This window comes from Cyanistes caeruleus, chromosome 6 (genome assembly GCF_971803275.1).
Source record: "Cyanistes caeruleus chromosome 6, bCyaCae1.hap1.1, whole genome shotgun sequence".
NCBI lineage: Eukaryota > Metazoa > Chordata > Aves > Passeriformes > Paridae > Cyanistes > Cyanistes caeruleus.
In genome coordinates, this window is record NC_141706.1 from 40,535,439 (window position 1) to 40,562,552 (window position 27,114).

The 27,114-nt window shown below is 34.0% G+C and overlaps 1 long non-coding RNA gene across 2 annotated transcripts in view; it reads left to right on the plus strand.

Moving 5' to 3' along the window:
- LOC111930349 (uncharacterized) overlaps window positions 1-26,470 on the plus strand; it is a 36,865-nt gene extending 10,395 nt beyond the window's left edge. The window contains exons 2-4 of one of the 2 annotated variants that reach the window (XR_002865138.2): window positions 21,589-21,676; window positions 23,218-23,419; window positions 25,153-26,470. This is a non-coding gene — a long non-coding RNA (uncharacterized LOC111930349). The remainder of the gene's footprint in view (window positions 1-21,588; window positions 21,677-23,217; window positions 23,420-25,152) is intronic. The other variant, XR_015288429.1, reaches the window with a different exon arrangement.
- Window positions 26,471-27,114: the final 644 nt, after the last annotated feature.

The window sequence follows — 27,114 nt, forward strand, 5'->3', positions numbered from 1 at the left end:
AACTAAATCTCTGAAAAGTTGCATTTTCAAGTCTTGCTGTTCACAGAAAAAGTGTTCCAAGGTGAGTAAAAGCTGATAGTCCCCAGTTTGTCCATCAATCAATAGTTCACTGAGTATTTGGTAAGAGCTCAATGAGCCATAAAAAGGAACAACATGACAAGTTTTATTGATTGTCTCATAAAAAGGATAAAGAAGTGACAGATGACAGGCCCAGTTAGACCTTTACAGCCAGCAGTTACAGTACTCATGCTACATTACTTACAAGAATTTCTATTTTTGGAACAGGAAGAGACAGAAGACCACTTGTCATTTGCATAAAATTTTTCTCCTTCTCTCTCATACACACACACACACACACACACACACATATATACACGTGCACACAAATAAATCCAGAAACTGATTGTAGCTGAAAAAAAGAGTGATGTGATTAAATAACATGATATCATCACAGCTGAAATCAGGCTCTGATCTTGAGTTCTTCTTAAAGAATTTTGTTTTCTTGTACAGCATCGCATACAAGGCATTTCATGGTATTTATGTTCTTGCCCTCAATGCATTTTATTTATGGACTCTCACTGTTCTTCAACGTTATTTATAAGGATTCTGTCAAATCCCAATGTGTACTCAAATGTGAAGTTATTCAATAGTTTTTGGCCATAAATCATTGTTCTGTTATTAGGATTTTGCTGCCACATTAATCCTTAAACTTTCAACTTAAGAGCAGGGAGTGGAACATGGAAAGTTAATGAGTCAGATAAGACCTTTACCTCATAATGCTGTCAAAATCCAAAAGTTTAAAAGTCACGTTAGGAAAACAACATTCTGCAATAACAAAAAGCTGTTGCTGAGAAGTAGTTTAAGGAATTCAGCCTGAAGTAGTCATGCAGATTTCAGATACTTCCATCTAGAATTTTATTTGCAATTTTTGCTTTATGAACTTTTATTGTGCCTCAAAGTCTCTACTAAATTACATTTCTCCTTTCTACTTCATTTCTCTTTTGCATTTTTACAGGATCATGTCTCACCAAGGAATACTGCCTTTTTCACTGTAGCCTGTTCAGATTTACATAACATGAAAAATGTACTTGACAAATAGTTAGACCTGTAAAGAGGAGCTTACATATATTTAGTTTGCTAATTCTGCAGTAAAAAATCCTTACTTCCTTCAAACTTCCTAAAAGCAAGTGAAGCATGATTTGACTTCAGTTAGGAAAAAGGCTCACTGACACTTCCTGCTCTAAAAACTGCTGCTTCTTGGGTGTAACAATTAATTTATTCAAGTTACTTATTTATTGGAGAAGGAATAAGAAAAAAACCTCTTGAAATTTCTCTAGTTCCTTCTCCATAATGCACCTCTTGCCATATGGAACATGGGCAGTGGAAGCAAGACAAACATAAGCAGTCCTTTTAAATAATGGCCTAGAATGAGTAATAGTGTAGCTGGATATCTGCTTCCCATCAAGGCTGTTATACATTAAAAAGGTCCTGATTTGATATATTGCTGTGGACTTCTTTTTGTTTTTATTTCAAACTGATAGGTCTGTTGTAACTTAAATATTTACTTGCTAGTGGCTTAGATGGACAGAAGAGGTTTTAATCACATATGATTAAAATTTCAATCTTTCACACAATTACTTACCCTGGCCATATTTTATTGCTCTAGGTCAACTTCCTTCCAAAAATCTATTTTCCAGGCTTGGGTAGGGGTGATGGTTTAAGTTTGAATTGTCTATTTAATTAAATAATTGTGGGGTTTTTCCCTTCAAAGACACCTGCAGTAGGAAGCACTCATTTAATAAATCAAGTTTCTTCTCATTGATGCAATATTTCAAGATACATCAAAGAGAAGCTGAGGAAAACAATGTTGTTAACTCACTTGGACAATAGATTTTATGGTTCTGATGATATGCTTTGCCAAAAGGTGACTTATTTTGTTGAGCTATCATCTGATAGGTTTGCTTTTGCTGTGTACTGGATAAAAGGAGTAGGGTTTCTATCTTCAGTTACAGCAATACCATCACAAGCCAGCACTGAGGAGTGGGCATGCCAAGATCCTGGCTGGGTTAAATATGTGCTGAAGTGCTTTTCTGAATCAGAGCCATAGTTGCAGCAATTTATTTAGATCATAAAGTGATTCCTTAAAGAAGAACAAATCTCGGAATGAATGGCACGTACAAAGGCAAGGTTTCTTTCTTGTAATCTTGATTTATGATAGGGTTTACTTCTGCTCTTTTCTATATTCTGGCATCAGTAAGTATATATAAGAGTACTCAACACAAATGTATTATAAATTCTATGAAAATGGCAGTGTTTTTGCTGTCACTGCAGAATATCTTTCTTTAAATGTCCCATGCCATTACTAATTCAAGATTTCAGAGTATTTGGAAGTGTGACCTGGAAGTTAGCCAGTGAGCAGTTTAAATTAGCACCATTCTGAATCTAGTCAGGCTTTCAAAAATATCATCCATAAGAGTGCACTAAGCCAGTCAGAGATGTATGGAGTAACATGACTCCATAGATGGCATAAAGAGGGGAAATAGGACGGAATGACTGACTGGCAGTCTGGCAGTCACAAGGGATCTTCCCTCTAGGATGATTCTCATGAATATTGGGGGTTTTTTTGCCTTCATTACTGCATCAGTGATTCAGCTGCTGGACATCCGTTTGCCAGAACACATCATCTTGTTGTGTCCTGCCAGCGAATGAGCAGGTGGCAGGGATGACACGATGCCAACTTTGAGTGCATGCTAAGGAGCAGGCTAGGGGCAACATGACCTACATGTTTTGCATAACACCAATTTATTAACAAAGCTAACACATTTAACCAGGCACTATTCAGAATAGTTTATCAGTCTCAATGATCTGTCCTGGCTGACACAAATCCTGCATCAAGCATCATCAAAGCAGCAATGCACTTGACCTGGTTAGAAATCCGAGGGGAAATGGAGCAGAGGAAGGGTGAAGAACAAATTTTTGTTATTGCATTATTTGTTAGCCAGAATGCTTATAACTGTGTTTTTGAGGAAGGTTGTCTCTGTTATTGATGAGGGTGGGTTTTTTAATAATAAAACAAAGACGTGAACTCTGAAGACAGGGCTGGATGCAGAACTTTAAGACACATGACTGGAAATAATTGGGTTTGCACTGGACCACCTCACATATTTATAACAAAAAAATTTTAGCCTAGGGAATGGGCAAGACAATATGTGTTTCACATACATGGAATGGAAAATTTCAAATCAGATAGATGACGATAAGGGATATCCACAGTTATATGTGAAAATTCCTAAAACCAGAAAATGTATTTAAATTTATCTTTCTTTAGCTACTTTTGAAATTCAGTTAGAATTGCAAATTTTTTCTTATTTTAAGGGTATTTTGAAAAAAGTGTGAATTATTTTATGTATTAATACATTAGCAGTGCATCTTTAGTATTGAATTCTCCTTCTTGATCTGCTCATTCACAGATGGATTGGTAATATCAAACTACTGGGAAATTTTTTAAAGGAGTTTGAAAAATGAAATATTATTGCACCCTTTTTTATTTTTTCTTTTTTTTTTTAATATATTTTGAACATCTGGGAAATGAGCACAACACTTGGCCACTGCATGTACCAGCAACAAACTGAAAAAAAGAAAGCTGAATGTGAATGTTTGTAAGGCAGAAATATGAGGAGAGGGTCAGACTGGAGAGGAGTTTATCTTGAGTAGCTCATCTTTGAAAACAGCACTTTGAAGTGTTTTCTCTAAACCTTTCAAAGGGATAGAGACTGAAAAAAGAGCAAGAGCTAACTAGAGGCTAAATACTGGGAGGATAAGCCAGCTGGAAGATAAAATTCTTTCTTTGTATCAACTGTGTGTGAGCCCTTTAAAATCTGTCTGATTAGATAGGAGGCACAAGAGTTGAAGTGTTAAATATACAGCATATCCCACTGCCTGAGCTCCACTCTTGTGTGCTCATAATGTGAAATGATGGCTTCTCTATACAAGTGGAACTATTAAAAAAAATTGACAATAGCTGTTAATAAAGCCCCATCTGAGTGCTTTTTTAAATTGTAACAAGGATCAAATTTTTAACGCAATTTTTGTTATAGGAAAACCCAGAAACAATTCTGTAGAATGCAGCCAAAAGGAACTGCAGGGAACTTCAGTCAAAGAGAAGGCAGTTCCTTATGGGAGTGAGACAGCCATGAAATCTAAGGGCCTTCTCAGAAATAACTGAACTCAATAGCCATCATCAATATTCTTTATAATGCAAATTTTTAGAACTAAAAATGAAGACGTGTAAAACAAGAAACAACTCGAAAGTTTCCAAGTCTAAAGTTTAAGCATACATTGAGTTGAAGTATGATAACTGATTTCCCAAACATAATTTATTGCTATCTTCCAAACTACTTATTTGCATTTTCTGTACTGAAAAGTCAAATTAAAGTAAAGCTGAAATACAATTTCAGCCACATCTAAGAAGTAATTGATACAGTCTTAAAAGAAAAAAAAAATGTAGATACTCTATCTATGCTTTAATGCACATAAATTTCTTTAGTTGCTCTCTGTGTTTCAAACACCTGCCAGAGTTCAAGAAGCACTTGCACAACACTCCCCAGCACATGCTGTGATTCCTGGGGTGGGCCTGTGCAGGCTCAGGAGCTGGGCTGAATGACCCTTGTGGGTCCCATAAAACTCTCATACAAATCCCATGATTTTATGATTTATTTATCTCTTTCATGTAAGTGAGAACATTCCACAGAGATGTTTCAAACCATTGGCTTCAGAATGAGGAATATTGGCTGAAGAAGTGAATGATACCAAAAGGCTGCCAGGCGGGCAAGGTGTATCTCAGCCCTTGTTTCAAATGGGTGTTTTTTTTCTACAGAACAGTTTAAAACTCTCGTTCTTGTATAACATATTAGAGTTTAAGTACCTCAGTGTTGGCAAGAGTTTTTACTTTGAACTTTTGAGTCCATCCATACTTTTTCTCACCCTGCTATTACTGCACTAATGAGGTTTCCATGCACCATTAAAATTCTGTTGAGATTGGTGAGCTGTTCTATCATATTAAACATTTTTTTTCTCTTTTACTATTTCAAGGCATTGTCATAATGCTGAGCCTTCAATTTTGAAAATTATTTTTCCCATTTATCTGTACATAGTATCAACAGTATTTTTTAATCTATTTCTTTATGGTCTAGATGCTAGAAGTGATGATAGAAAGAGAGAACAGATACATTTGATGCTAGTCCTCATGTTCAGCTATGTTCTTTTCCCAAGAAAATTAACTCTCAAGATTTCATTAGACAGAAAGGTAATCCAAAATATGAGTCTACTCTCAGACACATTGGCCTATAAAATGGAAGGTATAATAAATTGTTTATTAATTAACTTTTAAAATTTACTCCTATTAATTCTTGAGGAAATAATTTGTAGTACTTTTGTAACAAGGTCTTCAAAATAATTGTTCTATGTAGAATTTAATGGTCCTAAATTCAATTTTGTTCTTCTTCAAGTTTTATATACATTATGAAGCATGATTTCTTTTGAGCTTTTGAAATAATGAAAAATTTCAGTATTTTTCTGCATTTCCAAGTATTGCCATATATCTCTTTTCGCATAGTGCTTTCACAATACAAGACACATTTGCTTTGCAAGTGTTTTATCTGCTTTTTAGTTCTTTGCTTTTCTCCATTTTTATTTTTCTTCATATTTTATTCTAGTGCTACTCATTGGCTAGCTTCCTGCTCTTTGGCTTGAAGCATTGAAGCTTGAATTCATTGTGCATCTCATTTTTCTTCTTTTATAGTCTTTGCCTCTGTCTCTCATAGATACTCAGTTCATCTTGAGCTTTCCTTCTTGGATTTATTTTCATTCTGGCAAAGTTAAGATTGTGGCTGTTCTTGATATTGCTGTTCAGTGTGTTTTTACATTTGTTTGAGTATAATATATTTGATTTTCTTATTCACCATCTGGTGAGTTTCTGTTTGTTAGGTAACATGAGTTGGAAAGAACTTGGCTGTTCACTAAATGCAAATCAATGAGTTTCTCATTGTTTTGATGATGTTTTCCTTCCAATGCTTTCCCAATATTCTCCTCATTTTCTCATTTTAACATCCTAAAGAGACATTTACAAAAGGTAGATTTTGTTTTGGGTTCTTTCAAACAAGTAATGGGGGGGAATGTGGATGGTTTTTTTCCTTCTGGTTATATTTCTATGTAAGAGAACATTATGGCTTAAGTGGCATCCTTCACAAACCTGTTGTTGAGTTTGGTGTATATATATTGTGCAGTTTAACAAAACTGATGAGGGTGTAGCAGAACGTCACTGGGAATGCAATGGGCTTGAAGACCTTGTAGTCACTGTAGTTAATATACACAAAATGAAAACACCTGAAATGGAATTGTGGATTCCAGCACTCCTACATGTGGATTCCTGAACAATTGCTCAATGTTCTTACCTAATGCTAACATTTATAGTCTGAAGACTTTACTCTTTTGTAGTTTTGTTTGTTGTTTTATTCGGGGTCAGGGGGTTGTTTGGGTTTTTTTGGTTGGTTTGTTTTTGGTTTGGTTTGTTTCCAGAGCATTAGTACAGTGTAGGAAGTGATTCAGTTCCTCTGAGTGGCCATATTGCTAGAAAGGTAATTTCATCCCTCATGTATAGCTACCAAAATTCTTACAGGTATAGGCCTCATTCCCATTTACATGCATTTGTATTTGTCCATGCTTAGGAAAGCATCTATACAAAGCAATCACAACAGCAGAGCAATTACTCTTTAATATTGGTTACTATATTTAAAATATTCTTGAGCAAATTTCAACACCACCGTTCATGAGCTTACTCAAAAGAAAATACGTTTTTATTTTTTACTTGCCCATAACTCAGTTTCAGAAGAAGGCATTTGAAAGTCCACTGACACTTTTTCATAATAAGGTAATAGTTTTCTCACAGCTGTCACTGCTCTCAACTTAAGATGAATGTCAGTGAGATTTTGGGAAAGAAGTCTCCTGTTGAATTCTAATGGAGATAGTTTGAGACTGCTATGCGCTTCCCTCATGAGGATGTACTTAATGCAGAGGCTTTGTCTTTCCTGGCTCTGCCTTCTTGTGCTACAGACTCTTCTGTTACAGAGTGCTGCCCCCAGGACTGCCTGCAAAGCAAGCTCCACTGTGGCAAGTGTTAAAGTAAAGTTTTGCAAGTGTCTTGAAAGCTGTTTCTGAATCTGAGCGAAAGTTGAAGTCATTGCCCATTGTGTCCATGGAGACACAGAAAACCACTTCAAACCTCTAGTTCAAATAATTAAGCATTAGGGAGAGAAGTGGAGTTTTGTACCCTTTGTCACAGGATGCTCATTTTGTGCTTCTTCAGTTTTAAGACTTGTTAAATAGGGCTATAAAACATTCAGCACATATTATCACACCCTTTTGATGGAATTCATCAAGACAAGTTGCTAACAAACAGGAGTAAATAACCGGTTAAGAGAGTGTTACAGAACAAAATAGAACACATAAGCTGGTCAGGAATTGTAAGTGCAACACCATCAGCCACAAGAAGTCAGAACTAAGGGACGATAGGATTGCTGAACAAACATTTTTAATAAGCCTTTATTATAAATTCCATCAGTTACACATTATTAGCTCCACTACACTGCAGAAACACAGGAGGGATAATTTGAACTGCATTATTTATTATACAACAAACCACAATACCTCCAGGGTGTGTATCATCTAAACAATTTTATTTTGCCACTCATTGCTGCATTTCCTGAATGTCAGCACCTTGTTGCCTTACCAGCTGGATTGGTACAAAAGCTCTTGCTATTACTGTAAGTCAGTCAGCCTCAGTGTTGTTGACTTGACTGCATGTGAGCCCCATTTCAGCTGAAGAAGATCAATACTTCACAAGCCAAGTCTAATAACAAGGATATCACTTCAGGAAAAAAAAAACAAATACCACTCCAAAGATCATAGACTCTCTTAGAGTGCAAAGCACCACAACGTTGCCTTTAAGAAACATAATGCTGCATGCAATTAATGGTTTAATAAATGCAGTAGATGACCAAAGGCATGAACCTTTTTTCAAAAGTTACTTCCTCATGAATTTGGCTGTGCTAATTTTGTGTGAAGACTCCTATGTTTCCTCAAAACACTGCTGAAATGAAATTCAAATTCCAAACTCGACAAACAAATTCCACCTTACATTTCATGACAGCTCCAGCCATTGCAGACCTAAAGGGGAACTAATGAAATAATTATAGTTATACTAAAGAAAGGATTATATTTCCTTCTGGGAGCAATAGTAGTGCCACAGACACTAAAAAGTGAGAACATAAGGACTATATATCTTGCATATTTTCAAGTTTTGTTTTTCAGGCTACTACTTAAATGATAAAAAATACAGCACGCTGTATATGAATAATAGAGCAAAATAATGATCTTAATGGGAACTCTGTGTTTCAATGTTTCTTTCTGTCCTGTTATTATCCTTGTCAGACATTTTCTGGTTTTTTTTAGCCTTTCATGGATATTGGCATGTGCTACCATGTTACCACTCTTTACAGAGAAACACCTTTTTGTCTTCAATTTACAGAGAAAGAATCCTTCCTGAAAGGTAACAAATGCAAAATTAAAAAAATAAATAAATAAAATCAGGAAGGCAAATTTGTTCAAAGAAAATATTTCAGCTAGCTGAATAAGGAAAAAAGTGAGAAAAAAATAGGTAAATATTTTGTGAAATTGAACAAATTTAGCATGCTTATTTGAAAGCATCCTATTTGATCAGCTTTGTGGGAGGGATATGAATGAATACTAAATTTTAGATATAAACACAATCACAGAAATTTCTGGAATGTTCTTAAATAATTTAATTCTAAAATTGTGTCTGTGGATGCAAATAGGTGTCTATTTCTCATATAACTCATATAACTTCAACAGCTTCATCCTTTTTGTTTTATTTAGCTCACTCAAAAATGGTTGTACACTCATCCAGTCAGTATCTCAAATTAGGAATTATGTTTAAGGCTTGTTTGTAACATTTGTGCTTATTAGTTACTATTATTTCTATTAATCATAGAGCTCTTTTCTAGGACAGCTTGATAAAATAACTGCTACAGTTAGATAGAAGTGGTGATCCTACTGAGATCTAAATTTCTCAGGAAGTAAAAGTTACTTACGACAAAACATGCAATGAGAATTTTAGAAATAGTTGAATCTTTTTCAGACTACAGTCCTTGTACAGCAGACTGATGAAAGAAAGGAAAAAGGACTACTAACATAATGAAAAATTTTAAAGGTTTTCCTACAGTCATATATAAGAAGCATGTATGCAGGATTGAGCCAAGCTGTACCTGTAAAGAGTACAGCCAGAGCCCTCTCTGAGTCATTTAATTGCCTCTGTGCCAAAGTTCCAATGAAGAACTTAGGGAATACTGTCTCTCTCCTTTTTAATAATTAAATTTCTATGCCACATATAGTATTAAGAACTCCCCATGTGTGTATAAAATTTACCATCTAGATTGTGCAATCCTACAGAATTTTTCTATTATTATAACTGCAGGTAAGTCTTGAGTTCTGGCATGATTTAAGATAGTTGACACAAGAAAACATGAATAAAGACACTGAAGAGTCCAAAGCTGTATATTATCATTATTTAAATAACTAGCAGTAAAACTGTCCTGGTTTCAGCTAAGGTAGAGTTAGTTTATTCTCAGTACCTGTTACAGTGCTGTGTTTTTGATTCAGAAGGAGAATGATGTTGATAATACCCTGTGGTTTTAGTTTTTTGCTAAAATGTGTTTATCCCAAGTCAAGGAATATTTTCTCCTTGTCTCGTGCTCTGCCAGGGAAGAGGTTTGCAAAGGAAACTGGGAGGGAGCATAGCTAGGACAGGTGACCTGAACTGACCAAAGAGATATTCCACACCATACAACACCAGACTGGGGGCAGTTACCTGGAAGGGAGGCCAGTCTGACTATAGTTATTATTATTATTATTATTATTATTATTATTATTATTATTATTATTATTATTCACCATCATTATTGCATTTTACTTTACTTTTAATTTTTAAACTGTTCTTATTTCAACATACAAGTTTTACTTCAATTCTCCTCTCTATTCCACAGGGTGGAGGGAAAAGAAGGGAGGTTGAGCAAGTGGTTTTGTGGTGTTTCATCTCCAGCTAGGCTTAAAACCACAACAGAAATAAAGACCACAAATCCTACAAATGAGACAAATAATTATTTGTACTTCAGAGCTGGATGTGTGTAATAAAACCACAGAAAGTAAGACATGATTTAAGAATACAAGAGGCCTTGGGAAATACAGATAGAACATGACACCTGAATGAAAAGGGTCTGATTCAATCAGTTACAGTCAGAATGTTTCAGACTTTAGTCAAAGAATAAAAGAAGGAATCTTATAAAAATCCTTATTTTCTATTCCACAATGTATTTTCTCATTATATTTTTTGTATTTTAGGGTATTTTAATTCTGTTCTTCAGATACTCTATTACTAATTGATATATTAGATAATCTAAAATAATGCCACAGTTAAGTAATTACTAAGGAAAAGAATGCAGCATTGAATCAAACTGCACCTGTAATTCAGATCTCAGTATTTATTCTGTTTGACTGAGGTCATTGCCCTTCTCACTCATTTACCAACTGTGTGCTTTGGACATCAGTAAGCAGATGATACTCTCAGCTATAGGTGATATTATTTAGAAGTAATACCTGGAAAAAAAGGAGACCATAAAAAAGACCTATTTTTCAAAGGATCTACAAACTCTGACATATAAGAAAAGAAGACAAACTGTGTCATGTCTTTTGCTTCCTAAGATTTCAAACTAAAGGAGTTCTTTAATGTTACGGTTTTGAGATAGAAAGCACACATTTCACAAAATAGATCTGTTTACTATATAAAATCAAGATGTGTGTTTTTTTTATTGGAGTGCTTAAATATTAGGGAGAAAAAATCAAATAAAATTGCTTGGATAAAGGTGTGAAGTCACCTCAGCAGATGTGTACATAAATTCTTTTCCATTTATCATTAGGGACTGAAAGAGCCTAATTAGTATATTAGTATATTATAATTAGTATATTAAATATATATATATATATATATAAAAAATTATGCACACCATCAAAATAAGGCAAAGCTTTTTTATTAATGACCTTGAGTCTATCTACACACAAATGTTCTTCAGGAAAAAGCTACTTTCTCCCCAGCAAGCCAAGGTGTTATGTTCCTCCTACTCAAGAGCTGAACTTAGTTCTAAATGGACAGTATTTACAATAATGCATTTTATGGACTAGACTTTGACTTTTCACGAATCTCTTAAACAATTTATCAAATTCAAGACACAGAATAAATTCCCTGAACAAGCTATTTAATCTTATTACAGTACTTATTTAAGCTGGTTAGAAGTTAAGTGCCAGTTCAGACATCGTTTTAGTATCTTTACTTGTTCTCTGCTGTCCAACTCCAGTACATTGTATTAATTAATTTGTAACTTTGTTTGGTCATACATTTATAAGGAACTTTATGATTCAGGAGCTTTTGACAGAATTTTGTTAAGGAATGTCAATTTTTTTCTTTTTGGTGAACATTATGAGTGCAAATTTTTAGCAAAATATCAGTGTCTAAGTGTTAAAAATACTCATCACTAAAATTCAGCATTTAATTCCATATTCATCCCAGTCTTTTCATATAAGGGTCTCTTTAGCTTACAACTTTCTTTATCATTATATGTTCTATTGTGAAAATATTCTCTTTGATCTTAAAAAAAAACTCAAGGAAAGCTTAAAGCCTATGATAAGCAATAATCATGAACAAATTCTCATAAATTCCATGATTTTGCTATTTTTTTCTTAATGTTTTAGCCTGCTGTGCTTCATGCCTGGCTGTTTAAGAAGCTATGGACCAAAAAAAAAAAATAAAAAAATACTGAGCCAAACATTACAAAGAAAACAGTCTGAACATCGACACAGAAAAAGCTGCACATTTCTGACAGGTGTCTGCTGCTCATGTCCAGTAGTGGTGCATGGAGATTCAATAAAGCAATCCCCAAAGTATTGCTTACCTAGAAATAGCTGTATTTTCTGAAAATATAGCAAGCTGGTATTCAGAACATCTAATATTTCATGCAGCACTAAATATACATGGTTTTTGACTCAGGTGTATCTAACATCCCCTGGGGACAATAGGTTAAATATTAATCTACTTGAGCTAAATGTAATCTGTCTATAGTCTGTCTGCTGCTCATATCTATTCAACAGGTGAGAGCAAGCCTTCAGGTATTACTTAACAGTGACAATGTGATTAGCATCAAGGTCAAATTTTCTTAGAGGACAAAATTAAACAGGAGCTGAAATATCATTCTGCAGTCAGTGTTGCTGAAAACCATAAGTCACTTTAAAAAATTGTCATCTCAGACCATGTGAGAATTTTATTTTTAGTCAGACTAAGGCAGAATTATGATACAAAAATGACTTTGGACATCCCTCATCTCATTCTCCTGCCTAAAAGTCAACTGTACTTATGACATTTCTGTCGTCTTTGGCTTAATATTGAGCATCCAATGACAGAAATTCCATAGTTACAATGTGTGTTTTTTAGTATGTTACAATAATTTATGATAATTTTCTCCTAATGTTTCTCCCTCCTAAATAATGTATCCATGTCTATCATCCCGATTTTATTGCACTTGTCAGCTTTCCCAAGGCATTTCGTAATTGCTACACTTTTCTCAATCTGTAAACCCTCTGCAAAAAACAGCGTTTTTGAAACTATGCATTTAAATTTATATTTAAATCAAAGAATATTTAACTGGACTGTGAGCTTTCATTAAAAACTATTTCCTTCTTTTCACTTCCACAAGCACTCTTAATCTTAATAAGCAAGCGCCTTCCTTGGCCTTGAGTTTTAAAACTACAAGTAAGTCTTGAAAATGCAGTTTGAGTATATACCAGTGGAATATATTAGACTGTTCCTGTGTTCTTCAAAAGAAATGGATCTGAAAACTTTGGAGTCCAAATAAAGATTCCTTAGAAATATATTTTCTAATTTATATAAGATTGAATTTTACTTGAATTTAGACAGTTAGAGGTATTGCTACCTATACTGCAGATTTTGTAGCAGCAGAAGCATCTAAATATTTGCTGGAAAAGGAAACGGTTAACTGCCTAATCTGTTTAAAAATCCCAAGAAGGAAATATTTCAATTTTTGCTAATGCACTCTTTGTCATATACATTCTTCATAGTGCTATTACCTTCAAAGCCTGTCACTTCACCTGGCTGAAATCACAAACCAAAACTCAAAGTTTAGAGACCTTTCAAATACCCCTGTTGGTAGTTCAGTGATTCTTTGTCTGAAGAATTTTGATATATAAGTAATGAAGTAAGGAATTATATACTATCACTGATTTGTTGACATGAATGTTGAAAACTGATTCTGAGAGGGAAAATTTAAAAAGAAAACAAAACAAGAAAATCAAACTTTGGGATCACATGTGAGGAAATGATAATTTTATTGAAACTTTCCAACACAATCCACATTGATGTACAGAAGAAGAAGAGGAATGGTCCCAGCACCAGGCTGCCAGAGTTTGAGGCATTTGGACACTGATCTCAGGTACAGGGGGTGAGTCTTGGGGTGTCCCCTGCAGGGCCAGGAGCTGAACTTTGACAATACTTGTGGTTCCCTTCCAACTCAGGATATTCTATGATTCTATGATACAAATTAATACTTAAATATTATGAGTGGTGTTTTTTTAAAAATATTAGACATACATAAGGTATTTAATTTTTCAGCTACCAGCAGTGAGTACAAATGAATTAAACTGAGAAAGATATTTTGAAATATCTAGAATAATGTGTTGATTTTCTGGACCAAAGAGCTGCCACATACTTTTGCTGCTAACATAGCTTTTTCTTCCCTTGTAAAGGGATTTTCGTTCCCTCTTGAAATAATTTTCATCATAAATAAACATCCCTACATGTCAGTGAGACACAACATTTTTTTATAATTCACACATTCAAAAAAGATTTTGATATAATAGTAAAAACAATGTTATGCTTGCTTTAAATTTGGAAAATTACTAGATTTAGGCTAAAATTATTTTGCTCTATCTATCTATCTATCTATCTATCTATCATCTATCTATCTATCTATCTATCTATCTATCTATCTATCTATCCATATTTAACTAGATATTGTTTTGCTTGTATATCCAGTTGGGCTTTGTTTGATGCAGCAAATGAAGTGATTTGTGCAGGATCAGGTTTTAGTAGTCCCTATATTAAATACGAAGTTTTACTATTATTTGGAATAGAAGTGTAAATCAGTTAATATATGATAAGTAGGCAAAACACATGTAATACTCATTCTTACAAAAGTGGCAAAAATTTCAGTTTCATGATGAAAAGCTTTTACAGTTAGTAATTTTTCTTTGCAGTTGTCAAGTGAGATGGACATCTTGTGTTTCAGGAACATACCTAGCTCCATTCTCTTCCAAAAATTACAAAACATATTCCAATGGCTCACCTTGGTAACAACATGAAAGTTATCAAAGTTATCAATCTTGTGAGTAAAAACAGAATCTCTGAATCACATACTGTGATGTTAGCATTTCTTTTGAGAAGCACTATCCTTTTGAACTTTAACAAGAATATTTTTAATGATAAACATTAAAGTAACAGATAAATGAACAAAGCATCTTGTATACTGAAGATAATAATCTGAAGAAAAAATCAGGAAGTAAAAATAAGAAATCCAAAGATTTCTCTACTCTTTGATGGCTTCATTGATTACTGAATGAGGTAACTGAAAGAATTTTAATGTTCTACTTATGTTCTATTTAGTGTATTCAATCCAGAGAGACAACTAGGAAAAGGAGAAAAGAAAAATAAAAAAATATTAACTTATTGTGTAGGCAACAATTTCAACCTGAGCAACACAGCATGTATTGTCACACATATACAGCATGTCATGGAGATTGTGCACTTCAGCATTAGCATACAGCTCACACAATCCTGGGGCTGCAATCTGTGTGCTACAGACCAGTAATCCTAGATCTGGAGCTGAATTCTGCATGCCATTTATTCATATACTCTGAACAAAATTAGATAGAATACAAGTTCCATAGCACTTTGAAAATAAGCATATTAACCTCAGTTTAGCTAAAAGCTATCTAAGGTCATGCTTTCTAGTATGTTGTATATATTTGTGATAGAATGACAGACCTTTGTCTGTATGAATGAACACACCATTGTACAATATATTCAGTTCTGATAATATAAACACAACCCTAGTGTGCATAAATTTAAAGTATCAACCATAGTGAGTCGTCTCTTTGTACAATTCATTTTAAAACACAATTTTATAGTGCTTTCTATGTGCAATCATGTCCACAAAGGAAATAGATTGCATTTCAGATTGAATCTGAAAATAAAAAGCTGATGGAAATACTAATGCACTTTATCTGAAGTAGTAAAAATTCAAAATATTGCACAATACTTTTTGACTATCCTTAAAATGTTTACTGATAAGAGTTTGATGCAAGTGACTTCAGAGCAGAGTGAGCCAATTGTTTCATCTTATCTCACATAAAATGTAGGTCATGGAACATCACCCAGTAAAACTTACATCAGCCTCACACTTTCTGTTTGAGCAACACCATACTCATAGAAAAAAAATTCTCATTTCAGGTTTTAAGTGTTATACCCTAGTATATATTTCTCTCTAGTACCTCACACTAATTAAAATCAGAAATTTATTTCTAGGATGGATTTGTGACACTTCCTTAAAATCATGTTTCTATGAAAAAAGGATATAAAAATACCTGAAAAAAAATCTCTTCCACTAAGAAACTTCTTGTATATCCTGGCATTAACACTTAGGCTTCAATTGGATTTGTCAAAAGATTAACGATGAAAATTTAGGTACGGGTACAGATGCTGGTTAACAGCATACTTTCTAAGACAGGTGGGGTTACTCAAAAAAGCTACCATTATTTCATTGAGTTTGTTTTCCTGGCTTCCTGAAACACCTGTGGAGTGATGGATTCTACTGGGGATTTGATGATTTTGGACTATCTGTACAGTCAGTATAAGAAAAAAGTAATAATCTGCATTTCCTCGTTGGCCCAGGTCTGAAGTCTGATCATCTCTGTAGAGAAATATAAACCCCAGTTATGACATTTCCTACCCCTATCTGAGTCTCACGGAGGTCCTCTGGATACTCAGTACCTGGATACTTCTCATATTCACATGATTTTTCTCCACATACATGTATTTCATAGAATCAGAGAATCATAGAATGGTTTCGTTCGAAGGGATCGTAAAGATTACCCTAAAGATTTCATTATGGAGAAATTAATTACTGGCCAAAAACTCTACCTCTTATAGACACCTAGCAAAGAGTCATTCCATTTTTGAGGCATAGAATGCACCTTCTATATGCTAAATTGTTAAACACATAGGCTTTAATAATTTATTTCTATGTTTTATAATGGAACTAGATGGGAGGTCTGGAATTAATTTCACCTAACTTTAAGTTTCTATTAGTCTTCTGCATGCAAATTAGTCTATAAAGTTCCAATTTATAGTCAACAGAGAGAGATAAATACTTTTGGAAGCAATTTAATTGCATACCTTAGGGCAGGATGAATTACATTCCATAAATTCATATTCCGCTTCAGATATTTTAAAAGAAACCTACTCACTGATTTTAAATTCTACCCTAGGTCTTTTAAAGACAGTCTTAACATATAACTCTTATGATAAGAACATCATGCATGTTTTCTATCTGCAGTCCTCATTGTCATATGTTCAAAAATGTTGACAATATGCTTTTATTTTCTTTAATTTCTTGAGGAATGGTGGGCCAGTAACACAGATAGACAGATTAGGAGTTATGTACCATAAATAACTTGTTAAATCATGAAAAGAAGAGTCTGTACAAGGACAATATTTATTGAGGGCAATGTTTTGAAGGCAAATCAATGTCATTATCCTTACAAGTGAAGCTGCAGCTCTACAAACTCTCTTACACAATAGACTTTTGTTGCAACTTTAGAGTTATAGAAACAACTACAAAGATTTTTTTATGCCCTTGACAGAGTACTTGTAACATACATATGTGTACTTTATTGATAGATAAGGTGTTATTAGCATCTTAACCCCCCTTCCAGGCAGGTAACTTATTTACACTCAATAATACTTACCTTTTAGCATATTTCTACTTGAAATACACAGTCCCAATAGTCTGCTGCAACAATAAGAAAGAAAATATCAGCTGAAAGAAAATACATGGAAGAGCCATACCCTGGTTTAAAATACTCTATTCAAGAAAATAATTCAAGATGAATTCCAGCAATTTTTAATTCCAACATTTTTAAAGTAAGCTAACATTACAGAAATATTCCCAGAAGACGTGTCTATTAGGAACTTGCCACAGAACTTGGCATATTTTTATATTGGGCCAGCTGAAAATCTTTTACTTTCATCTGTAGCATTTTATTCCTAATTTCCAAACTTTCTATAGGAGATAAGGATGCCAAGTTAACATTATACTTATGGTTTATTAATGAGGTTTAACATACTGAAAATTCAGGGAGGGAAGGAATTACCGAATGGAAAAGATTGAAATGAAACAGCTGCATGTTAAAAATACATTCTTTTTAATATTTAATTTTTTATTATTGTGACCATATGCCTATGGTGAGGTCATATAGAGTTCAATCATGTAAAGTTACATTACTATTTTAAACTACTCAATAATAATTAGCCTTTGGAAAAGTAAATGAATACCTTGATCTTGAGCTGGTTGAAACTCATTATTTAAAAGTAGGGTTAATTGGAACCATTATGTAAATATCAGGATAGCTCTAAATAGAAAAATACAATATGGAGGTTTTGAGTACTAGGTTTGATAGGCTTGGAGCTGATTTCCATTTATGGTTAATTGTAGAGTTAGTCCCAAAAATCATAATTTTGTATTGATCCTCTTATTACATTTGGTAAACAAAATAATAAGCAAGTTGGACTAAACATGAGGATGTTATTGTTATTATTTTCTAAAGAAATATTAATTTATTTTCATAAAAGAGCGTACATGATCTGAGCATCAAAAAAACCCAATATTTTTGTGACTAACATCTAAGTTAAAAATTAGGACAATTTTCAATCTAACAGCTGAGTTTCTCTCTGGGCATGAAGAAAGGATACAAAACTTAAGAAAATGTGGAAAGCATCTGTTCTTCCTATGCAGAGTAATTAAACTACAGAAAGCAACCTTATTCTTGTCTTGAAGGTTAGCAATACACAGAATATTATATGTATTTCTAATATACAGAATTCCACAGTGTATATTGATAGATAATGTTAGGGGTTTGGTGAGCTGTTTCCCAAAAATATCTTGGAATAGCAAGCTGAATAAATATGTAGATCTAATAAAAAGGCCAAAAATTGGTTTACTGAGAAAGAATTTCAATGTATCTATCTGCAGGCAATCAGGCCACAGCTGTAGAATCTGAAGCAATCATGAAAGTGAATGTTCTTTTGAAGTAGGCTGGACTGAATCGCTCAGAAACATACCAGGTGCTAGAGCATTAGAGCACTTGCCATATTTACCAACATGCCATATTTACCAGAACTGTAGGGCACTGAGTCCCAAGCAGCTTTTTGAGGAGGAGTCATATTTGGAATGAAAAAAATATGAAACTGTGATGAAGTAGATTTGCATTAATTTGAGAAAGTTGATGCAAAATGTGAAGCAAGAGGGTATATTAGAAAAAAAAATTAAAGGCACCTTTTCTAACTTTGGAACCCACTCCCTATTTTAAAAAAAATCATACAATCTTTGTATAATTATAGTTATACCAGCATAGCAACAATACTTCAATTATTTTTCCCCATCCTATTTATGGTGTATCTAATATTCTTACATTAGGTAGAACACCAAGAATCATAAAATCTTAAAATGGCTTGGTTTGGAAGTGACCACTAGATTCCACCCGCTAGATGGATTTGCTCAGGATCCCAGTGAACCTGACCTTGAACACTTCCAGGGATGGAGTATTCCACTTCTCTGGGTAACCTCCTCTGTTGTCTCACCACTTTCAGGGTCAAAAAGTTTCTTCCAAACATCTAACCTACATCTCTCCTCTTATAGTTTAAAACCATTGCCCCTTGACTTCTATCCATCTGTGTAAACATCTCTCTACCTCTTTTTTATAAGCCATTTTTAGGTAGCAGAAGGCTATTATAAAATCTGCCCAGAGCCTTGTCATCTCCAGAATGAACAATTACAACTTTTTAAGTCTTAATATATCCATGTGGCAGTCACCAAAATATGAGAAACTCATGCATATAATTGGTTCCCATAATGTAATTCATTCTCTTTGGAAGAACACTGTAGATTTTCAAAGTGCTACGGAACTTATATGTCTATTCCATCAAAGGAATCTTCTTGGAGAAGCCAGCAACCTGTGTGTTTTCCATCAAGCCCTTAATTTAAAAAATAGACATGAATACCTAAATTTATTTCTGCTTGATTGCTCAGTCTATAAATGTGGTGATATTTCTCCTAAAGTTACAACTGTCTCTGCTCAGGTAACATAAATGCCTTAGCTGTCAAGCCCTCATGATCTCAATAATTCTTGACAGAAGAAGCATATTTTGAAGGTATTCCTGTATGCCTTACACTCTGTTTTTATTAGCATAGGTGCAATGATTACAATACGTCTTTCTTTCAATAACTCAGTTCTGTTCTTTGCAATAACTCAAGGCTTCCCACTTGGCAGGATGGCTTCATCTACTTGAAAAACTTTCTGTTATGGTAGGGTATCTTGTGATAAGCTAGTTAAGACTTCATGGGGAGGGTGACCTCAGCTCTAGTTCCTGTCTTTCTGCTCCTTTATGAAGGCTATCTCGAACAGGATCAGATTTGTCAGAATCACATATCTATAGTTTCAGGTTCCTGAGGATTCCAAAGATTAAAGGAAACCTCCAAGCTTTCTTTGAAATTTCTTGTCTTTTTGCTAAGCAAGGCCTGCCACATCAGTTCATATTCTACTATTATTCTTAGCTGCAACATCTAAAAAATGTCATGTCTCAGAAATTGTGCCTACAGAAATTATTCAGTATAATCACCAATCTTTCCTTGTTAAGCTATTGTGTTTACACTGAAAGGGTGGCTACTTTGTAGTTCTCATGTCAAGAGTGTGAAAGACTAAACTAGTGTGAAAGACTTACCCTTTTATTATGAACACTTCCACACCTGCCCTTTAAGGAGGTAAATCTGCTAGTCATTAACTGTCCTGGACTTGAATATACTTGTTGTACTAGTGATTAAACTTCATTATGGATGAGGACTTGTAATTTTTTTAAAAACTACTAAAATGTCAATTTCTGCATTGGAATCATGTCAGATATTGCAGACAATCAAAAGTAGTTTTCCGATAGCCATGATTTGCATTTCACCCTACAATCTTTATTTGGGTAGGTTGTATAACATACAGTAATTTTTTTGCAACTCTCAATTTAAGTGTGAGCACTAAAGTACTGCATAAAGGAAGGCAGAAGTTAACTCCAAGGCTGTGCAAATTTATTGTACATAAATTTTGTTAGAAAATATTGCTTTATTGCCACTCTACTGTATACCTAAATTTAAGTGTATAAAATTAGTGTTTTTAAATGTTGAATCTCTGCTATTCATTAACAACATGTGCATTTATAAGTAATGTCCCAATGTATACACATTGGAGTTCAGTAATTACAGATTTGCTTATCCATCTGTGTGAAACATATTTGGTAAGTATCACTGTCAGAATCTATAAAAACATCACCAGTTTGTCATGGCAACAGATGGCACAGAAACTGACCATCAAAGTTTGCATATTTGGAAAGACCTGCTCCCTGCTAATAACTAGATTCAGCAGTTGATGTCTACTTGCTAACTGAGATATGACAACAATACTGTTTTATTCGCTATTACTTCTAGGACTAGTAATGTGTCTTACAATTTGCTCCAGCGTGATACTGACAAATAAAAAAATGGACTGACATGGCTAAGGATGATGTCCCATGAAAGTTAGGGAGTAATAATAAGTCAGTATGTGACTGACCACAGCAGTATCAAAGCTGACTTTATCTCACCACAGAGGAGACCAGAATGTGGCCAAATTGTAAAAACTTATCAACAGCTGAGTAAATCAATGTAATGTTTTTCTCTGTATCCATTCATTGAATTGACTGACTACCCTGTGGTAGTCAGACTAGAGGACGTAAGGGTTTCAGTCATAAATTCTAGAATTTCCCAAACAGAAAATTGTATAAAATTAGAAATTACTGTTGCTTCTGTATTCTTAAACACTGCCAAGTCCCTCTTTGCATTTCTAGTCTAGGCAAAACAACTTAGTTTGGGAGTTCAATGAAGTTGTCAGTACCTTCTGGACCCATTGGGAGCCAAACTTATTATTTCCTGCAACAAGACTTTTAACACTGCGTACACTACTGTGCAATTTAATAAAGTTTGTTCTCAGATGTTCTCAAAATGACCTAATAAGAAATGTGTCTTCTTTGGTGTCTAGGATGGCAGCCTCCTGTCCACACTACTCCATTTCACTGGTCAGGGCTCTGAGGCTCTGGGACATAGCCTTGACTGGGTCAACTGCCATGGTAATTCCTTGATAATTTATAATACTCTTTTACATTCAGGACCACCAAATCTGATAGAATGGGTCCTATTCACCTGTGCTAACCCTTCTATATAGCTTGCTATCATCTGAAACAAATGATCAAATGATCTTACTCAATAGGTGGTATGTAATTTTTTTCCATTTCCAATTTTTGTCATTAACTTTATCTGAGCTACCTTTCACTGTCCTAACTCCCCTGCTCAATTGCTACTTGCTTTTATACATCAGGTAGCTCTTCCTGCCTGAACTTGTTGTACCACAGATAGTGAATGCAAAACATCTGCAAAGGCATAGTGCTGAGTCTTGCACTGCTGCTTCTGCTCTTTAAACATCTTTTTTTTTCAGATTTCAAATACTTAAATTCCTTCCGACGAGCTGTAAATTTTTCCCCGATTTCTTTCTTGACTGTCTTTAACAGACTATTCAGATTATTTGTAACTTTACTCAAAGCTGTACTTCAGCTGCCTTAAGCATCTTCTGTAGGTTTAGAGTTATCCTGCGGGAATACAAGCAATTTTCCTGCTTTTTATTCAGAAAGGTTTACAGCTTCCTTGGCAGATGAGCTGTTCCCCAGAACTATCCTAAACAGGAGAAAATTACTCTCTCAGTTTTCCCCATCATCCTAATAAAAACACATTCCTTAAATTTTAATTTTCCTGCTTCTACTTGTGGTCATACATTTAAGCTTGTATTTTAAATCCAAGCCAGAAAACTACATTTGCTAAAAAAACCCAGACTTTATATTCCATTTTAGTTAATATGTTATAGCTGGAACTGTGATATCTCACAGTCATCCTCCTTTCCAAAATGCTGAAGTTTAGGCAAACCTGCATAATAAAACCCATTTTTAAGAAACTTGAACCACAGAGTACAAGGAATAAGCATGAGTTGTATTGCATTGCATGCAAATTCTATGCTTCTAAGTAGTTTTCTAATATAGTAGAAGTAATAACTGTAAAAAAGGTTTATTCCTGAGCGCTAAACTTCTAAGATAAGTGTTTATTGCCATAAATTGTAGTTACTGGCGGCAAGACAGCTGACTAGGGTCTTGAAGGCTGAGTTTAAGTTTTACTACCCTTAAGATTGATATTCACTGTCAATCTAGCAAGAGATAAAGCTAAAGATATGTATTGAAGTTTTAAGAAGAGATTTTACCCAGAGGAGCTATATCAGAAATTTCTGCATTGCTAGTCTATATATTTCAGTTTACATTCTATTAGCCATAGTAGTGCTGGTGATACAAATTACAGTCTGAGTAAGCTTCTCTTTTTTATTATTATTATTTTTTAAAAAATTATATTTAGATAGTTCTGTTTCAAAACTCTTTGAAGCTGAATTTTATCAAATAGATAAAAGTAGATGATTTCTTCACTATAGTGTAGCGTGATGACCTTTTTCTTAAACAAGTATTTTGCCACAATTCCCAGCATTTTCTTGCAAAGAACAGCTTTAAATATCAAATATAATGTTAAACTATATTGATGAAAAATCTTGGAAAATTTTATCTCTTTCTTCTTGCAGCAGAAATTAATATTTCAAATAGACTGTCAGATCTTTATGCTCTGAAGGGTTCTCAGAGCCTGGTGGCTCAGCAGTGTATGTCTGCCTACAGCACGCCAATGCCAAGCATCGACAGAGAGAGGTCACCGAGCATGAAGCTGCTGAAGCAGGCAACACTGGAAATCTTGGATACCTCTCGATGGACCAAGAAATCACTTGGAAGGTGAAAAGTCTTTAAAGAGTCTGCTGATCATTTCACTATTGAGTTACCTACTTGCATTCCAAAGCCATCCAAAAGACACTCCAAAGTCTTGTTTTTTAGAATTTAAATTAGCTTGAACTAAAATTAGTGCATGAGAAATTAGCATTTTGTTATGATTTAGATCAATCTTCCTTTTTTTTATGATTACAGTAACAATTCCACATTTAAATGTATGGGTTTTAAAAAAATTATTAAGTTTTATGCCTCTACAGTCAATTAATTTCCTTTCATATTCCATATTAGGTTTTTCCCACATAAACTTTAGGAAAATATGAAGCCAATAAATTACACATTTATTAAAATAGATAATCAATCATATTTTTAAGCAATCTTCACCTAAAAAAATTAAATTATGGAATTAATTTAGAAAATAATTATAAGCTGTAACTAATTTGACTGCATGCATTATTAAATAGTAAATTAAAGAAATGAAATATAGAGAGCTAAGAAAACCATTGCTAATTTTATTCTGTATAAATTTAAAAAATTGTTAATATAATTCTAAATTTAGATTATTCTGATTTTAATTCTTCTAGTTTCTAGAACAATAGAAAAAATATTCCTGTCTCATTTAGAATCTGTAAATAATTTTAGATGTAAATATGTTTTTCCCATATTTTTCCATTGAGAAAAACACCTACCTATAGCTGAATCTGTAAAACCCATTGATTTCTAATCATTTGGAAAAGTGTTTTGTCTGTATGGTTCTACAGTGAATTCCATAAATACGTCAAGTAATTCCTTTCCGTATAATCCATCTGTGACACTGTATGACTTCATGTGGTCCAGCTTCCTTCTCCCTGTGGTCTGTTAATATCCCATCCATATATATATAAAAAAAAGATAGGAACATTGAATTGGCTGATAAAGCTTTTGTAATCAGTTGATTTCTACTGACAGTATCCAGCTCAAAACTACTGAATGTTGCTGATGCACAGTAGCAGGAGTAGTTCATTATTTCTGCTTTGGCTCCAGCTCTTTCAAGAGGAGGAAAAAACCTACTTTAATCAAAAGCTGAGCATCTTAGGATTTACTGGGAGACCTGATTCTTTGAAAAGTCTTTGATTCTTTGAAAGGGGTCAGAGTGACATTTCACTAATGGTTTTCCTTTCTTCCACTTGGCAGAGCATCTAGTCTGTCTTGTAATCAGGCTACGAATAGGACAGGGGGAATCAAAGCAGGTACTGATGTTTAGACACAAAATGGCTTACCTGAAAGCTGAAGTATTTTATGAATGGTTTCTGTAAATATCCATAAAAGAAGAAGTAATATGGGCTTCAATTTAGGATCACTTGGTTTCATAGGTTTGGTACTCAAGAATAAATTTACTCTCAGACCCTTGGAATTAACCTTGCAATGTTCAGCCTTTAGATATTTCTTTTGTTTGTGTAATCTTCGTCCTCAAATTTGCTGCACTACACAATTACATATTGGGAATGAAGCTATAATAATTAAGGAACTGATTTGCACCTTTACTGAGCTAATTAGCTTTAAATCAAATAGACATGAAAGTGTTACCTAATTCAAATGGCATTCCTTCTATTATTTTAATAGTTATTGTTTTGATTACTATTAATTAATCATTTATTATTATTATTATCATTGTTGATGTTGTTGTTATTGTTTCTGTATTTATCTTTACTTTGCCATTTCTATTGATTGTGTCGTCACTCTTTGCCTTCTTTTTCTTTTAGGAGCCATGAAATTCCAACATAAAAGAATTAGCCTTGCAAAAACCTCTTCTATTTTACCTCATATATTGTTCAACTCATAACACTGGGATATCTTAGCCTACAGTGAGAACTCATTTTTATCTAATACACATAATTAGGCCAAATCAATGGATTACAGATTAAACAAGCAGGGAATTTAACTATGACTGGAAGAACATTATGGATCAGAAGTCCTAATAATATATGGCCATCATTTTAAAATGCTGGTTATTTATTGAAAATTTTATCTTGAAGTGGCCTGCAAGAAACTAGCAGCTTTTAAGTTCTTACTAATCTACTTCACTTGACAACAAATATTTATTTACATTAATTTCACATTTGGTCACATATTGAATGGTTACTGAGCCCTGAGTTTTGCTTGTTTTAAAATAAAACTGTTAGGTCCTTTGCTTGTTGTTAAATAAAAAACCTAGAAATCTGAAGTAGTTTTATGAGTCTTACCTGTTTTTACCAATTTTAAGCATGTTTTCTACTGTCCATTCTGAACCACTTACTTAGTGTTGTGTGGGAGATTTTTCTCTTCTGAACATGTTACCACTTCATATTTGCATAGAACTGAAATTTATTTGACAATGGTATGGTCCTTCCTTTCTGTTATATCTCTAGTATAGACAGATTTGAATATCAGACCACTCTATAGATCTGCACCATTTTCCTTTGTCTCTCTTTTATTTTTCCTCTATTTTAAAGACAAAGGATCCTCTAATGTATTGAATTTTTTTTATTTATTCTAGTTCACGCACCAGTAAATCAAGAGAGCTACTTCTGAATGCTGTGTCTATACGAAAAAGAGTAGTTATTTGTGGTTCTCCCCAACTCTAACATATATACAGTGGTACTAACTAAACAACTGAGGTATTTTTTAGGCCTGTTTTTAAGTTTTACCTTGCCCACCAGAATTCTGTTTGATTCTTTGATATCTTGCTAATTCATCAATATAAGATTTGCATGCATTCTACCATCCTTCCTTTTGCAAAGTAATTTGAAAACACAAGAGACAGGCTATTTAGAGAATCTGACTTTCTGAATACAGCTATTTTGTCTCTTTCCCTCCTTCACTTTGTCTGAGCATTTGTTTTTGAAAAACTATGGCTAATACAGATATATTTACATCCATTGACTAACCCATGTACTTTAAGAACTTGTCAGAATTTTTGTTTTGTTTTGGTTTGTATTTTTGTTTTGTTTGGGATTTGTTTGTTTGTTTTGTCCTCAATTAGATTTTTAGATGGCAGGAAAAAAAAAAAATAAAAATGTCACGATTGCTGGCAAATAAAAAGTTCTGCATGAGTGGTTTTTAATAGCTTATCATCAACATATAATCGAACTGAGTAATTGCTGCATAAGAGAGTGACTCTGAACCAGCAGCTGCCCCTGGGCAGTACTTTGTTGAGGAATGTCACTGCGACAAAAAGCGCTGGACACATAATGCATCATCAGCATTTGTGCTGTGGGCATGTCATCTAGGTGGATGGGAATCACCGGGCTGTGGTAAACGTGAGTGTGCCAATGACATCTGAGTGGTATTAGATGGATAGGGGGCAAGTGGAAAGACAAAAAAGGCAAAAGACAAAGAAGCCAAAAAATTGAGAAAAACAGCTTTTACGACGAAATGGAAATTACCTTCAATGCTGCAGTGCACCACTGACTTTGACAGCTGAAGCAGCAGCAGAGAGAACTTGACAAAGATATTGGTTATAGCAATTCTGTTGCAAGAAGTTAAATCTGTTTGGTTCTCCACTGGCTATATTAATCAGTGTTCTTCCAAAAAGACTAGACTGAACAGAAGAATATTTTCTTAAGGTAATAAGAAATGACTTGAAAGCCTAGATTTCTGTGTGTGTGTGTATATCAACACATGTCTATATTTATGAACTAATGAAGCATGAGAGTTAAAATAATTGTGTACTTTTTGCTCACTGG